Source organism: Pseudophryne corroboree, chromosome 1, assembly GCF_028390025.1.
Source record: "Pseudophryne corroboree isolate aPseCor3 chromosome 1, aPseCor3.hap2, whole genome shotgun sequence".
NCBI lineage: Eukaryota > Metazoa > Chordata > Amphibia > Anura > Myobatrachidae > Pseudophryne > Pseudophryne corroboree.
The window spans coordinates 774,223,417-774,236,891 of NC_086444.1; the positions used below are offsets into that span (position 1 = coordinate 774,223,417).

Sequence of the window (13,475 nt, forward strand, 5' to 3'; positions counted from 1 at the left end):
ACGTTATGACCTAGCGCCTGCTCCGGCATTTGGGGAAGGTGTGGGGGGAGACATCACTGTACCAGAGAGGTACATTTGGCCTGATAGTGTCGAGTGGGAGGCTGGGCTGCACAGGCAGGCTAGGGAACAGCTCCGGAGCTGTCCTGACTCTTGCTTTCTGCATTCAGTATCCTGGCTCCCTGCTGATGCTGACCACTGTCCATCATCAGCGATGCGCTCCCTACACGTGTGCGCTGTGTGCAAGGCACACTCAGCACACAGCTAGTTACGGCTCTGTTTGGTTGCCATTTTTCCCCCAAAAAAACTTACTTGCAGCATGTTGTTATTGTGAATTAGCCATCCAGGGACGTAAGTTCATCCCAGTTGCCCGGAGACAAGGTGGCATTTGGTGTGTGTGTCCCCCCACACACTTAAAAACATAAAACAAAAAAGTGAAAAAAGGTGGAGTTTGGTGTCCCTTATTTTAAAAAATTAAATATAATATAAAAGGGAAAACAAGTATGATGTGTGCAAATTAATGTATGTATGCACGGTTGGACTGGCCCACAGGGGAAACCAACGGTGGGCCCCAATGCCTGGGGCCCACCCAGTCTTCCAGAGATCAGGTTCCAGACCATGCAGTTGAATTATGCATTTTACATATGTTACCTTATACTGCACAGGACTATGGTGTATTTTCTACAGTGCATTGCTGTTATTAATCTGATACATTATCGTGCATGGACAAGCAGTATTTACTATATATATATATATATATATATATATATATTAGTGATGAGCGGGTTTGGTTCGTCAGGATCCGAACACCCCCGAACGTCACCCTTTTTACACGGGTCCGAGGCAGACTCGGATCCTCCCGCCTTGCTCGGTTAACCCAAGCGCGCCCAAACGTCATCATCCCGCGGTCGGATTCTCGCGAGATTCATATTCTATATAAGGAGCCGCGCGTCGCCGCCATTTTTCACTCGTGCATTGGAGATGATCGTGAGAGGACGTGGCTGGCGTCCTCTCAGTTTCTATGTTCAGTGGGCTGCAAATTGTGCTGCAAATATCTGTGCTCAGTGTGCTGCAAATATCTGTGCTCAGTGTGCTGCAAGTGCAAATATCTACGTTCTCTGCCTGAAAAACGCTCCATATCTGACTGTGCTCAGTGTGCTGCAAATATCTGTGCTCAGTGTGCTAATTGCTTTATCGTGGGGACTGGGGACCATCAGTATTATATACAGATATGTCCACTTACATCTTTGCTTTTTTTCAAATTTGGCACAACATTTAAAACACGGCTCAGCTGTTTTTCACTAGTTGCGAGTGAATGAACTTTAAAATTTTTGTTTGTCATAATAGAATATGTATAAAGTAACATATTAAAGAAGCAAATTAAGAAAAATCACAAGGCATGACTAAATATCTCAGTCTATGGCATGCAAAACTGCTTTATATGGCGGGATATAGCAAAGATGTATGTGGACACATCTGTAGTAGGAGGACAGTGCAGAGTTTTGCTGACCAGTGACCACCAGTATTATATGTTCTCTGCCTGAAAAACGCTCCATATCTGTGATGCATTGTAGTATATAGTAGGAGGACAGTGCCGAATTTTGCTGACCACCAGTATAACTATATATATAGCAGTACGGTACAGTAGTCCACTGCTCTACCTACCTCTGTGTCGTCAAGTATACTATCCATCCATACCTGTGGTGCATTTCAGTTTTGCACAGTTTGCTGACCACCAGTATATACTATATAGCAGTACGGTACAGAAAGCCACTGCTCTACCTACCTCTGTGTCGTCAAGTATACTATCCATCCATACCTGTGGTGCATTTCAGTTTTGCTGACCACCAGTATATAATATATAGCAGTACGGTATAGTAGGCCACTGCTCTACCTACCTCTGTGTCGTCAAGTATACTATCCATCCATACCTGTGGTGCATTTCAGTTTTGCATAGTTTGCTGAACACCAGTATATACTATATAGCAGTACGGTACAGAAAGCCACTGCTCTACCTACCTCTGTGTCGTCAAGTATACTATCCATCCATACCTGTGGTGCATTTCAGTTTTGCTGACCACCAGTATATAATATATAGCAGTACGGGATAGTAGGCCACTGCTCTACCTACCTCTGTGTCGTCAAGTATACTATCCATCCATACCTGTGGTGCATTTCAGTTTTGCATAGTTTGCTGAACACCAGTATATACTATATAGCAGTACGGTACAGTAGGCCACTGCTCTACCTACCTCTGTGTCGTCAAGTATACTATCCATCCATACCTGTGGTGCTTTCAGTTTTGCACAGTTTGCTGACCACCAGTATATACTATATAGCAGTACGGTACAGTAGGCCACTGCTCTACCTACCTCTGTGTCGTCAAGTATACTATCCATCCATACCTGTGGTGCATTTCAGTTTTGCACAGTTTGCTGTCCACCAGTATATAATATATAGCAGTACGGTACAGTAGGCCACTGCTCTACCTACCTCTGTGTCGTCAAGTATACTATCCATCCATACCTGTGGTGCATTTCAGTTTTGCACAGTTTGCTGTCCACCAGTATATAATATATAACAGTACGGTACAGTAGGCCACTGCTCTACCTACCTCTGTGTCATCAAGTTTACTATCCATCCATACCTGTGGTGCATTTCAGTTTTGCACAGTTTGCTGACCACCAGTATATACTATATAGCAGTATGGTACAGTAGGCCACTGCTCTACCTACCTCTGTGTCGTCAAGTATACTATCCATCCATACCTGTGGTGCATTTCAGTTTTGCATAGTTTGCTGACCACCAGTATATACTATATAGCAGTACGGTACAGTAGGCCACTGCTCTACCTACCTCTGTGTCGTCAATTATACTATCCATCCATACCTGTGGTGCATTTCAGTTTTGCACAGTTTGCTGTCCACCAGTATATAATATATAGCAGTACGGTACAGTAGGCCACTGCTCTACCTACCTCTGTGTCGTCAAGTATACTATCCATCCATACCTGTGGTGCATTTCAGTTTTGTACAGTTTGCTGACCACCAGTATATACTATATAGCAGTACGGTACAGTAGGCCACTGCTCTACCTACCTCTGTGTCGTCAAGTATACTATCCATCCATACCTGTGGTGCATTTCAGTTTTGCACAGTTTGCTGTCCACCAGTATATAATATATAGCAGTACGGTACAGTAGGCCACTGCTCTACCTACCTCTGTGTCGTCAAGTATACTATCCATCCATACCTGTGGTGCATTTCAGTTTTGCACAGTTTGCTGTCCACCAGTACATAATATATAGCAGTACGGTATAGTAGGCCACTGCTCTACCTACCTCTGTGTCGTCAAGTATACTATCCATCCATACCTGTGGTGCATTTCAGTTTTGCACAGTTTGATGACCACCAGTATATACTATATAGCAGTACGGTACAGTAGGACACTGCTCTACCTACCTCTGTGTCATCAAGTATACTATCCATCCATACCTGTGGTGCATTTCAGTTGTGCGCAGTGTATATAGTAGTAGGCCATTGCTATTGATATATTAATGGCATATAATTCCACACATTAAAAAATGGAGAACAAAAATGTGGAGGGTAAAATAGGGATAGATCAAGATCCACTTTCACCTCATGCTGAAGCGGCTGCCACTAGTCAAGGCCGAGACGATGAAATGCCATCAACTTCGTCTGCCAAGGCCGATGCCCAATGTCATAGTAGAGAGCATGTAAAATCCCAAAAAATAAAGCTCAGTAAAATGACCCAAAAATCTAAATCAAAATTGTCTGAGGAGAAGCGTAAACTTGCCAATGTGCCATTTACGACACAGAGTGGCAAGGAACGGCTGAGGCCCTGGCCTATGTTCAAGGCTAGTGGTTCAGCTTCACCTGGGGATGGAAGCACTCATCCTCCTGCTAGAAAACTTAAAAGAGTTAAGATGGCAAAAGCACAGCAAAGAAATGTGCGTTCTTCTAAATCACAAATCCCCAAGGAGAGTCCAATTGTGTCGGTTGCGATGCCTGACCTTCCCAACACTGGACGGGAAGAGGTTGCGCCTTCCACCATTTGCACGCCCCCTGCAAGTGCTGGAAGGAGCACCCGCAGTCCAGTTCCTGATAGTCAAATTGAAGATGTCACTGTTGAAGTACACCAGGATGAGGATATGGGTGTTGCTGGCGCTGGGGAGGAAATTGACAAGGAGGATTCTGATGGTGAGGTGGTTTGTTTAAGTCAGGCACCCGGGGAGACACCTGTTGTCCATGGGACGAATATGGCCATTGACATGCCTGGTCAAAATACAAAAAAAATCACCTCTTCGGTGTGGAATTATTTCAACAGAAATGTGGACAACTGGTGTCAAGCCGTGTGTTGCCTTTGTCAAGCTGTAATAAGTAGGGGTAAGGACTTTAACCATCTAGGAACATCCTCCCTTATACGTCACCTGGACCGCATTCATCAGAAGTCAGTGACAAGTTCAAAAAACTTTGGATGACAGCGGAAGCAGTCCACTGACCACTAAATCCCTTCCTTTTGTAACCAAGCTCCTGCAAACCACACCACCAACTCCATCAGTGTCAATTTCCTCCTTACACAGGAAAGCCAATAGTCCTGCAGGCCATGTCACTGTCCTCTTCTGCCTGGGATTCCTCCGATGCATCCTTGAGTGTAACGCCTACTGTTGCTGGCGCTGCTGTTGTTGCTGCTGGGAGTCGATCGTCATCCCAGAGGGGAAGTCGGAAGACCACTTGTACTACTTCCAATAAGCAATTGACTGTCCAACAGTCATTTGCGAGGAAGATGAAATATCACAGCAGTCATCCTGCTGCAAAGCGGATCTCAGGCCTTGGCAGCCTGGATGGTGAGAAACGTGTTTCCGGTATCCACCGTAAATTCACAGGGAACTAGAGACTTGATTGAGGTACTGTGTCCCCGGTACCAAATACCATCTAGGTTCCATTTCTCTAGGCAGGCAATACCGAAAATTTACACAGACTTCAGAAAAAATAAGATTTTACTTACCGGTAAATCTATTTCTCGTAGTCCGTAGTGGATGCTGGGGATTCCGTAAGGACCATGGGGAATAGACGGGCTCCACAGGAGACATGGGCACTTTAAGAAAGAATTTAGATTCTGGTGTGCTCTGGTTCCTCCCTCTATGTCCCTCCTCCAGACCTCAGTTAGAGAAATTGTGCCCGGAAGAGCTGACAGTACAAGGAAAGGATTTTGGAAATCCAGGGCAAGACTCATACCAGCCACACCAATCACACCGTATAACTTGTGATAAACTTACCCAGTTAACAGTATGAACAACAACAGAGCATCATATCAACCCTGATGCAACTATAACAGAACCCTTATTTAAGCAATAACTATATACAAGCATTGCAGAAGAAGTACGCACTTGGGACGGGCGCCCAGCATCCACTACGGACTACGAGAAATAGATTTACCGGTAAGTAAAATCTTATTTTCTCTAACGTCCTAGTGGATGCTGGGGACTCTGTAAGGACCATTGGGATTATACCAAAGCTCCCAAACGGGCGGGAGAGTGCGGATGACTCTGCAGCATCGATTGAGCAATCACAAGGTCCTCCTCAGCCAGGGTATCAAACTCGTAGAACTTTGCAAAGGTGTTTGAACCTGACCAAGTAGCCACTCGGCAAAGCTGTAATGCCGAGACCCCTCGGGCAGCCGCCCAAGAAGAGCCCACCTTCCTTGTGGAATGGGCCTTAACTGATTTAGGATGCGGCAATCCAGCCGCAGAATGAGCCTGCTGAATCGTGTTACAGATCCAGCGAGCAATAGTTTGCTTTGAAGCAGGCGCCCCAAGCTTGTTGGAAGCATACAGGATAAAGAATATGTAACAGAAATACAATGGCGCTAAATCTGAACCATAGAGAGCAATATGGATAATCACCCTTATAATAATCCTCAACGTGGATCAGTTCCTAAATGAGGGAAGACAGTCCATACGACGTTTTGATTTCTTCTTATAATTCTAATCAATAATGAAATCTGATAAAACAAGAAGAGACTGTGCCCACTCAGCATCAAAACTCAGTTTGAGGCAGAGTGTATTAAAGGCACAGAAGACAGATGATCGTGCAGTAATGCAAATATAAGGAGTATTACTTTGTTAAAAAACCAATGCACTCACAATAATGAAGTGTTTAAGAGCATATCATCAATCCATCCTCAGATAATTTCCCAGATCAGGATGGCCAATTTATGAATGTTTCCCTGGTTTTCACAAAAACCTGATAAAACAAAAACCTGCGTCCACCGTTTTAAAGCAAAGTGTAGTGGATACACAGAAAAAAGATCATAGTGCAATACCTTTTATCTTAAAAGGATAATTTTTATTTACAACACCGCACTCATAATGTAAAAGATGAATAAAAGCATATAATACATCACTCCACATAGAGTCCTCTCTGTTCTGAAGGGAAAATCTCTGGTGCTCCCAAGATGGAAAAAGGGATTTGACACAGCTCGGGTAAAAGTGTCAATCACCGGAGATCACCACAGCAAAACCGTCCTGGACATACGAACCACACCGTGCTTAACGCGTTTCGGATCCTCCTCGATCCTTCGTCAGAAACATGTGTGGTAACTCTACAATACCCTCTTTTTATACCAAAAACTGATCACAATTGATTACAATCCATACTTGAATCACGCGCCGTCGTAACTGAAACCGGAAGTCCCTGCGTTCCGCTATGCGTTCCACAGTCCTTACGCATATGCGGAAGTGTCCAATTACATCTCACAGCATAATCGTCATTGCCGGAAATGGAAATTTTTGCGTTCCAGAGTCCTCACGTATATGTGGAAATGTCCAAAAACAGCATGAAGATCGCAACCGGAACCGGAAGTTCTTGCGTTCCAATACGCATTCCACAATACCTCAATGGGGCTGATAGATTATAATGCGTTTCATATTGGTTCCACCATGTCAAATAATGGTAATAATGGAGTCCACAAAAACCTTTGATTTATTGAGTTTTTTAAAAAGTCCCATGGTGTCCAATAAGAACATCCCCTCAAAAAAAGAGAAAAAGAGCAGCATCAATGTTCAAAATAAATAAATATTATATAATAAAAGATATAATAATAATATAGACTCTAAAACACAATCTACTTTAAAAAACAAGACACTTCAAAATCGGTATTGAGGCCATTCGGAACTAGGGTTTTAAGGGAATATATCCACTTCATTTCAGATTTTGAAAGACGGGAATCCATGTCTCTCGTTCTCCATTTCGGTAATATTTGTTGTATACCACAAAATCTCTTAATGTGACATTCTTTAGACCCATGTGTAGTTTTAAAATGTGCAGATACCGAATGGGTTAACAACCCCTTACGGATATTGTAAATGTGTTAAATTTCTTGTGGTCTTTCCTATGTAATGTAAACCACAGGTACACTCCAATAGATAAATAATATTTTTTGAGTGACATGTAATAAATTCCCGTATGGGATAAACTACTCCATTAACCATAAAATTCTTTACAACTCTTTCTTCTGATGGTACGGTCCTGCACATAAGGCAGGTACCGCACCTGTGGAAACCTAAAGTGCGAATGCTTTGTCTCATATCACTTTCTATTGAGCTTCTAACCAAATGGGATTTAATAGATGGTGCCTTTTTATATATAAAAACCGTTTTTACTGGTAAATCATTACCAATTACTGGATCCTGTTTTAATATTTTCCAGTTATTTGAAAAAATCTTTTCTATAACCTTGAAATCAGAACTATACTGACTAATAAAGGCCCAATCATATTTATTCGGTTCATTTCTACTCACTGTTCCTTTCTCCCTCAGTAAATCACTTCTCTCCATTTGTATTACTCTATCTTCTGTTTTTGTTAAGACATCTTCTATATATCCATTACACTTAAATCTTTCTGTAACAGTAGCCATTTGTTCCTTACATATATTTGCGTCTGAACAGTTTCTTTTTATACGGACATATTGGCTGAACGGAATTCCATCCAGCCAGCTGGAATGATGTTGACTTGACCTTTCTATATATCCATTCTAGTGATGAGCGAGGTTCGGTTTTACTCGGTTTTCACATCCGTCTCTTTTCTATGAGTTTTAGTTTTTATCTGTCCTTCTTCAATGTAAATATTTAAATCTAAAAAGACAATCTTCTCCTTACTTCTATTGAACGTTAATTTAATATGTATGGATTATTGTTTAATGTATTGCAAAAGGAATCCAAATCTTCCATATTTCCTGCCTTTATAAATATGATATCATCAATAAATCTATGCCACAGGGCCAGGTCTGCCCCCAGTTGTCCATCCGGTGTATACACATTCATTTCTTCCCAGAAGGACATAAATAAATTAGCATAACTGGGGGCAAACCTGGTCCCCATGGCAGTCCCGATCAATTGCAAATAAAAAGATCCATCAAAACTGAAATAATATTTCTCAGAATGAAACTGATACCTTCTAAAATAAACAATTTCAAATCCTCCCCAAAATCACTTTTATTGAGAAAATGGGAAACTGCAAGTAAACCTTGATCATGGTCTATAATTGTGTATAATGTGCTAACATCTGCACTGCACAAAGTATAACTGTCATTCCATTGGATAGTACTTAACTTCCTTAATATATCTCCTGTATCTTTAAGGTAAGCCTTAGTAGTACTCACAATGGGCTGTAAGTGAAAATCTATAAAAAAAACTCAATAAATCAAAGGTTTTTGTGGACTCCATTATTACCATTATTTGACATGGTGGAACCAATATGAAACGCATTATAATCTATCATCCCCATTGAGGTATTGTGGAATGCGTATTGGAACGCAAGAACTTCCGGTTCCGGTTGCGAACTTCATGCTGTTTTTGGACATTTCCACATATACGTGAGGACTGTGGAACGCAAGAATTTCCGTTTCCGGCAATGATGATTATGCTGTGAGATGTAATTGGACACTTCCGCATATGCGTAAGGACTGTGGAACGCATAGCGGAACGCAGGGACTTCCGGTTCCGGTTACGACGGCGCGTGATTCAAGTATGGATTGTAATCAATTGTGATCAGTTTTGGGTATAAAAAGAGGGTATTGTAGAGTTACCACACATGCTTCTGACGAAGGATCGAGGAGGATCCGAAACGCGTTAAGCACGGTGTGGTTCGTGAGTCCAGGACGGTTTTGCTGTGGTGATCTCCGGTGATTGATACTTTTACCCGGGCTGTGTCAAATCCCTTTTTCCATCTTGGGAGCACCAGTGATTTTCCCTTCAGACCAGAGAGGACTCTATGTGGAGTGATGTATTATATGCTTTTATTCATCTTTTACATTGTGAGTGCGGTGTTGTAAATAAAAATTATCCTTTTAAGATAAAAGGTATTGCACTATGATCTTTTTTCTGTGTATCCACTACACTTTGCTTTAAAACGGTGGACGCAGGTTTTTGTTTTATCAGGGTTTTGTGAAAACCAGGGAAACATTCATAAATTGGCCATCCTGATCTGGGAAATTATCTGAGGATGGATTGATGATATGCTCTTAAACCCTCATATTGTGAGTGCATTGGTTTATTAACAAAGTAATACTCCTTATATTTGCGTTTCTGCACGATCATCTGTCTTCTGTGCCTTTAATACACTCTGCCTCAAACTGAGTTTTGATGCTGAGTGGGCACAGTCTCTTCTTGTTTTATCAGATTTCATTATTGATTAGAATTATAAGAAGAAATCAAAACGTCGTATGGACTGTCTTCCCTCATTTAGGAACTAATCCACGTTGAGGATTATTATAAGGGTGATTATCCATATTGCTCTCTATGGTTCAGATTTAGCGCCATTGTGTTTCTGTTACATATTCTTTTTCCTACTGTATTTGGAGGTTATTTGAGAAACCTTTTGTTAACATTATTACGGACTGCTCTATTTGTTTATTGCGCAACTACTTATATGTTCTGTCTTTACTGATTTAAAGCATACAGGATAAACAAAGATTCTGTTTTCCTGACCCTAGCCGTTCTGGCTACATAAACCTTCAAAGCCCTGACCACATCAAGTAACTCGGAATAATCCAAGTCAGTAGTAGCCACAGGCACCACAATAGGTTGGTTTATATGAAAGGATGAAACCACTTTCGGCAGAAATTGTGGGCGGGTCCGCAATTCTGCTCTATCCGCATCGAAAACCAGATAAGGGCTTTTATGTGACAAAGCCGCCAATTCTGACACACGCCTAGCCGAAGCCAAGGCTAGTAGCATGACCACCTTCCACGTGAGATATTTCAATTCCACCGTTCTGAGTGATTCAAACCAGTGTGATTTCAGGAAACTCAACACCACGTTAAGATCCCAAGGTGCCACTGGAGGCACAAAAGGGGGCTGAATATGCAGCACTCCCTTTACAAACGTCTGAACTTCAGGCAGAGAAGCCAGTTCTTTTTGAAAGAAAATGGATAGGGCCAAAATCTGGACCTTAATGGAACCCAATTTTAGGCCCAAAGTCACTCCCGACTGTAGGAAGTGAAGGAAACGGCCCAGCTGGAATTCCTCCGTAGGGGCATTCCTGGTCTCACACCAAGCAACATATTTTCGCCATATACGGTGATAATGTTGAGCCGTCACGTCCTTCATAGCCTTTATCAGCGTAGGAATAACCTCATCCGGAATGCCTTTTTCTGCTAGAATCCGGCGTTCAACCGCCATGCCGTCAAACACAGCCGCGGTAAGTCTTGGAACAGACAGGGCCCCTGTTGCAACAAGTCCTGTCTTAGAGGCAGAGGCCACGGGTCCTCTGTGAGCATTTCTTGCAGATCTGGATACCAAGTCCTTCTTGGCCAATCCGGAACAATAAGTATTGTTCTCACTCCTCTTTTTCTTATGATTCTCAGCACCTTGGGTATGAGAGGAAGAGGAGGAAATACATAGACCGACTGGAACACCCACGGCGTCACCAGTGCATCCACAGCTATTGCCTGAGGGTCTCTTGACCTGGCGCAATACCTCTGTAGCTTTTTGTTGAGGCGGGATGCCATCATGTCTACCTGTGGCAATTCCCACCGACTTGCAACCTGTGTGAAGACTTCTTGATGAAGTCCCCACTCTCCCGGGTGGAGGTCGTGCCTGCTGAGGAAGTCTGCTTCCCAGTTGTCCACTCCCGGAATGAACACTGCTGACAGTGCGCTTACGTGATTCTCCGCCCATCGAAGAATTCTGGTGGCTTCTACCATCGCCACCCTGCTCCTTGTGCCTTGGCGGTTCACATGAGCCACTGCGGTGATGTTGTCTGACTGAATCAGAACCAGTTGGTTGCGAAGTAGGGACTCCGCTTGACGTAGGGCGTTGTATATGGCCCTTAGTTCCAGGATGTTGATGTGAAGGCAAGTCTCCTGACTTGACCACAGACCTTGGAAATTTCTTCCCTGTGTGACTGCCCCCCACCCTTGGAGGCTTACATCCGGGGTCACCAGGACCCAGTCCTGAATGCCGAATCTGCGACCTTCGAGAAGGTGAGCACTCTGTAGCCACCACAGGAGAGACACCCTGGCCTGGGGGATAGGGTGATTAACCGATGCATCTGAAGATGTGATCCGTACCACTTGTCCAGTAGATCCCATTGAAAGGTCCTCGCATGGAACCTGCCGAAGGGAATGGCCTCGTATGATGCCACCATCTTTCCCAGGACTCGCGTACAGTGATGCACCGACACCTGTTTTGGTTTTAATAGGTTTCTGACCAGTGTCATGAGTTCCTGAGCCTTCTCCATCGGGAGATAAACCCTCTTCTGTTCTGTGTCCAGAATCATGTCCAGGAAAGGCAGACGAGTCGTAGGAATCAACTGCGACTTTGGAATATTTAGAATCCAGCCGTGTTGTTGTAACACTTTCAGTGAGCGTGCTACGCTCATCAGCAACTGCTCTCTTGACCTCGCTTTTATGAGGAGATCGTCCAAGTATGGGATAATTGTGACCCCTTGCTTCCGCAGGAGTACCATCATTTCCGCCATTACCTTGGTAAATATTCTCGGTGCCATGGAGAGACCAAACGGCAACGTCTGGAATTGGTAATGACAATCCTTTACCACAAATCTGAGGTACGCCTGATGAGGTGGATAAATGGGGACATGATGGTATGCATCCTTTATGTCCAGAGACACCATAAAATCCCCCCCTTCCAGGCTTGCGATGACCGCTCTGAGCGATTCCATCTTGAACTTGAACCTTTTCAGGTGTATGTTCAGGGATTTTAAATTCAATATGGGTCTGACTGAACCGTCCGGTTTCGGTACCACAAACATGGTCGAATAATAACCATTTCCTTGTTGAAGGAGGGGAACCTTCACCACCACCTGTTGAAGATACAATTTGTGAATTGCAGTTAACACTATTTCCCTCTCTAAGGGGGAAGCTGGCAGGGCCGATTTGAGGTATCGGTGAGGGGGCATCTCTTCGAATTCCAGCTTGTATCCCTGAGACACAATCTCTATTGCCCAGGGATCCAACTGGGAGTGAACCCACTTGTGGCTGAAATTTCGGAGACGCGCCCCCACCGGGCCTAGCTCCGCCTGTGGAGCCCCAGCGTTATGCGGTGGATTTAGTGGAAGCTGGGGAGGATTTCTGTTCCTGGGAACTAGCTGCGTTGTGCAGCTTCCTTCCTCTGCCCCTGCCTCTGGCAAGAAAGGACGCACCTCGGACTTTCTTGCCTTTTTGTGATCGAAAGGACTGCATTTGGTAATACGGTTCTTTCTTAGGTTGTGAGGAAACATATGGCAAAAAATTTGACTTTCCAGCAGTAGCTGTGGAGACCAGGCCCGAGAGACCATCCCCAAACAATTCCTCACCCTTGTAAGGTAAAACCTCCATGTGCCTTTTTGAGTCGGCATCACCTGTCCATTGCCGAGTCCACAGAACCCTTCTGGCAGAAATCGACATAGCATTTATTCTAGAGCCCAGTAGACTAATGTCTCTTTGAGCATCTCTCATATATAGGACAGCGTCTTTTATATGCCCCAGGGTCATTAATATAGTATCCTTGTCTAAGGTATCAAGTTCCTCAGATAAGGTATCCGTCCATGCTGCTACAGCACTACACACCCAGGCCGACGCAATTGCTGGCCTTAGTAAGGTACCTGAATGTGTATAAACTGACTTCAGGGTACCCTCTTGCTTTCTATCAGCAGCATCTTTTAGGGTGGCCGTATCCTGTGATGGCAGGGCTACCCTCTTGGATAAGCGTGTTAAAGCTTTGTCCACCCTAGGGGAGGATTCCCAGCGTAACCTGTCCGTTGGCGGGAAAGGATACACCATAAGCATCCGTTTGGAAATCTGCAGTTTTTTATCTGGAGATTCCCAAGCCTTTTCACATAACTCATTTAGCTCGTGTGAAGGGGGGAAGGTCACCACCTGCCTTTTTTACCCGTACATATGAACCCTCTTGTCAGGGACTGGGGTTTCCTCTGTGATGTGCAACACATCCTTAATT

General features: G+C 43.8%; 1 protein-coding gene across 3 annotated transcripts in view; it reads right to left on the minus strand.

The window, feature by feature from the left end:
* The window catches only part of STPG2 (sperm tail PG-rich repeat containing 2), a 1,528,785-nt gene that overhangs the window by 279,793 nt on the left and 1,235,517 nt on the right, over window positions 1–13,475 (minus strand). The gene's annotated exons all lie outside the window — the stretch shown is intronic.